The sequence below is a fragment of the Diadema setosum genome, chromosome 15 (genome assembly GCF_964275005.1).
Source record: "Diadema setosum chromosome 15, eeDiaSeto1, whole genome shotgun sequence".
NCBI classification, from domain to species: domain Eukaryota; kingdom Metazoa; phylum Echinodermata; class Echinoidea; order Diadematoida; family Diadematidae; genus Diadema; species Diadema setosum.
In genome coordinates this window covers 32,032,100-32,037,148 of record NC_092699.1, presented here as the reverse complement: position 1 = coordinate 32,037,148, position 5,049 = coordinate 32,032,100, and positions in this window count along the sequence as shown.

The window sequence follows — 5,049 nt, the reverse complement described above, 5'->3', positions numbered from 1 at the left end:
AGAAATGCATGCACAGGAACTAAATTGTTTATTTCTATCATTCGTTAAGGGACATTTCTTCACTAATCCCTTTTGATGGTCACTGTGTGATAACATTATTGCAGTACACAAATCTCGGACAGCCTTCTCATAGGACCCTATAAAAATATACGTAAGAAATTTTTATAGATCGTCTTTTAGCCTTTTATTGAGACATAATCCAACTCTCCCTTAGTGCAATAAGGCCACGCACTATGAAATATACACATTGAATAATTATTATTCAAAACAGGTAAAACTAACAGTGTGATCCGTCCATGATGTTTATCAAAAAGAAGAAAACATCGAGCTATCACGATTTGCTACTCTTTGTGCCATAATTGGGTTGTAGAAAGAGTTAGAACTATTGATACCATATAGTTTTTGTTGTTGTTGACTTTTAAAAACATATTTCGTGTGCTACATACACGACTTCTTCCTAGATATATTGTATTATGAAAGTACGTATAGGGCTCACACCTGTAAATAAAATGGAATGTCCCAGAACCCTTCACAAATTCGTACCAAAGATACCAAAATAAATGGAAGATAAAGATTAATTAAAAATCAATAATGCAGTTTGGCATAAAACTGAACAGCTGCAGATAAGACAGTATGAATTCTTCTACAAACTGCATTTTTGTTTGAAGATGAAAGCTTTTCTCATGGAATTTGAAGGGACTATAATTATTTCATCGGGTGCATGTACAGAAAATAGGTGTTTTTTTGAGTGAAAAGAACTCGTATAGTTTGGCTTTGCGGACCCTTGGACAGAGTTTGAGCCGAAGAACCCGCCTTGGAAATTTGATGGATGACAGGGTATTATAGCTCACATATCCAGGTTAGTGAAGATGAAACACCTCATTTCTCCCAGCTATTTAAGATATATATTTTTTTAATTTTGAATTTTAACACACGTCTCTGTGGGGAATTATTTACCCGTGTGAGCTCTATATAGAGAATGCATGCAGTGCACACAAGTCAATGGGTATTCATCCCATACAAGTTCTGCTGGTTTATGTTGATCTATTCTGTCAAATCTCTCCCCACCCCCATCCCACCTCCTCTACCCCCTCCCCCCTCTAACTCTGTTTAACTGCAATTTGTTTTCTTATTATGTTCTTGTGGTGCTAGATCTTAGTACATATATAAGTAGTCATCAGTATCCCACAACTTTGAATGATTGTGGCATTTTAATGTATTTCTTTGTTTGAGCTACAACTGAAATAGTTCAAAATACATAAAGTTAATCTGACTGATAAATCAAAGTGTTTTACAGTACTTTGTAGGCAATAAGGTGATGATGATAACTGCCTGCATCTATGTATTCATCTTATGAAAAACTAATATAAACTGCAAGATTTATTTTTGGAAAACAAAATGCATCATTTTCAAAAGTGTCCCTTTGGGAAGCTTTACAATGTGTAATTTCTCATAATAGATGAAGGGGCAAATATCATCAAAAACATATGATTTTATAAACTCAATTAAGAAATATGACCTCTACGACAGACAATGTTTGGCAAACAGGCACAACAGAGGGCGCTATAGCTATTGAATCCTGAAGTCCACATACAAGTTTTGAGGAAGAAGCTAAACTGTGCTGTAGCTGTGTATTTTTATGACCTTCCTGTGACATGCATCAAATAATATTATGCATGCTTATCCCATTAGACTCGAAATAGACAGTGTACCTTACTAATTTGATACAATAGATTTAGATAACAACCGAAGTAATTCCAATGATAAGAATGATAATGATAATCATTGTTTCATTATCGAATTGGTAAATTGTCATTTTATGATCATTATATAATGAACAATGCTTCGTTTTGAGGTCAAATCTGGTAACAAGCTGTTCAAACATTTTCTGGTTTTTTTTTTTTTTGTAATACACATTACCTTACTCTACTACTCATGAGTTCAATCATGCAAAAGTAAAGGTATAACTTTTTATGCCTTTGAAAGACCAAAAATCAGGTACTCTTTCGAAATCTACGAACAATGAAATTGTTTAATTTTCTTCATAAGCTTATCTCTCTTTCTGATAGACTGAATTGAACTGAATAAGTAAGTGACCCTTTAGAAGTTACATTGTGAAATTGTTGTTGTTATTTTTTCATTTTATTATGATTTTATTTTTAGGGGATCTTTACTCACATTGCCGTTTGTATTCTGTTTTTCCTGCTTTCTTCTGCCTTTAGAAGTTACATTGTGAAATTGTTGTTGTTATTTTTTCATTTTATTATGATTTTATTTTTAGGGGATCTTTACTCACATTGCCGTTTGTATTCTGTTTTTCCTGCTTTCTTCTGCCGGGTGCCTGATCTTTGTTTTGTCCTTCTCTAGAATCGTACACACATCTACGGTTAATATTGTCATTCAATAATGAAACAGACAAAATATCATGGTATGGAAAACTGGATTCAGTTTTATTTTTATCAAGTGTAGAATATCTATCTATCTATCTATCTATCTATCCATCTATGGATCCCTGTATCTATCTATCTATCTATCTATCTATCCATCTATCTATCTATCTACTTATTAGGTAGGGGGTTACCTTCTAGTGAAAGATTTAAAAGAATATTTTCCTTGAGCATTGATATTGAGTTGGCGAAAGAAGGAAGAGAGGTGCAAATGGAACACACAGTGAGAGTTTGACACACGACGTGTTTGAGGTCAACCGAACCATTGGTGATGTATCTTCATTTCAAAGTACGCCCTCTAGAACTGGGAGCTGCACAACTAGTTATGATGTCACATGTTAGAAAGAGAGATAAGCTTATGAAGAAAATTTCACAATTATTTTCGTGTTTTTTTTTTTTTTTTCGTATAGATTTCGAAAGAGTACATGAACTGGGTCTTTCAAAGGCATAACAAAAAAGTTATATTTTTGATTTTACATGATTGAGCTCCTAAGTAGCAAAATAAGGTAATGTTTATTATAAAAATATGAAAATGTTTGAACAGCTTGTTACCAGAGTTAACCTAAAAAAACAAAACAAAACATAGTAATTAACAAAAAACACCAGCTAGTGCACTGCAAACGAGTAACATAGATTTTCAAAATCACATATTTGTGGCCTGTCTTGCTTCAATTCAAACTGTTCAGATTTTATTGTTTAGTGAGCCCTATAACTTTGAAGGGATGATATAGATTTAATTGAGATGGGGATTCAAGTTCTCACTTTCTGCGAAATAGAGAAACCCCTTATATGAAATATTAAAGAACACACAATTCTAAAAGGAATTAAAAGTTTATCATTTTTTGATGAAAACCCGTTCAAGTTTTCACTTTCTGCAAAATAGTTAGAAACCCCTTTTATGAAATATTAAAGAGCATACAATATTCTAAGAGCAACTGAAAGTCTATCAAACTTTTGATGAAAACCGGTTTCAAAATGACTGGAACATTATAAAACAAAGCAAAACAAAATGGTGCTATAAAGAGAGGAGTAATTTTCTTGTAAGCCATTACATTTGAATTATGGAATTTTAGTCTTGGGATAAATATGGAATTGAAAGCTCCAATTTCAAGTCTTTTTATTTCCTGTCATAATCTTTTGTCGTCTTTCAAAGGCATAGTCCTTTCTTTGACCCTCCAACCCCTTTTCCTTCGCCCCAAGTTTTCCCTGTCCTCTTTATAGTCTCTTCCGGTTATTCCTTGCACTGCTTTTCTTCTTCTTCTTCTTTTCTTTTTAACAAGAAAGAACGCTGGTAACTTGTGTTTTTGTTGTGTTTGTGTATTGCTTTTAGTCTTTCATTTCTTTTTAAAGGCGATTTGCCTATATCTTGTTAGTGCAGCAATTAGGTATCAGTTGTTGTTTATGAGAAGACCGCAAACTTTTGGGCAGTCCCTTCCATTTCCAGTCAATTTTGATTCGGTATATCATAAAGTCACGACATCTATATTGTAACGATTTCATTATTCTTCGATTACTATGTTGTATTGATTTTGCATTATTCAAATGCAATATCTGTAAATGCATTTCAGTATAGTAAATCAAATAAATGAAATGAAAAATGAGCGAATACAATAACATTCGATGCAAATTATGAAATGGATGGTTTGCCACCTTGTATAATTGACAGACCATCAAACTTGTCTATACGCAAGTTCCTTCTTTGTTTAAACCTGATTTATGAATTTTATGAATTGTTACGTCGCGCAAGCTTATGGATTATGTCACCTTGAAAACGAGAGAAATGCCTACCCTGGCCTAACCAACATTAAAACTACTGATTAAAAGAAAGGTTTAATTTTGTGCCAATATGTAGGGCCAACATGGTCTAACTCCGAACTGCATGGCTTAAATTTACAGACCGTTTCTGTAATATATTATTTTTTATGGATGTTTCTTTTCCTGCGGCCTATAGTGTATAGTAACGAAACATTTCATTCACCTGCAGCTCCCTTCCGCATTATGTTCCATAGACAGGAATTCATTTGTTGTTGCTAGGTAGGGTAAGCTCCGGCAGGCTTTGTGCTGCTGGTCCGCGATGGTTGTTAACAATACTCTTGTGGGGGAAAAATACATAAAAACTTGTGTCTGAAAATTACCAAGTAGAACGTGCATGATGCCGTGGAAAATTATGAAACTCAAGAATAATTCCTGAATGTGGAGATGTGAGCCTTTAAAATGACATAAGCTCCTAAAGGCACTGACGATGAACCTCTCACATGGCACGCAACATGAGAGAGCTACATTGCCATCTGTGCTAACATCATGCCTTCATAAATACTATGTTCCGTTGCGACCCTCGATCGTTCAGAACATTAAACTTCCGTATCCGCAGCGCGGAGTGTGCACGGTCGCAATAGCAGTGAACAGCGAAAAGACGCGTACGTTTGTCTTGTCCCCTTATCATAACCTGGGAGGTGACGGTCTCACCTCCCTGCCTTATCCCATTGCAATGTTGGACCTGCTGGCCTGGATTGAGTCGGTGGATATACACCAGCAAATTATACGAGGCTTTGGCTAGTGCTTGGGGCAAGTATTCGGATCAACGACAAACCGAGGGATATCA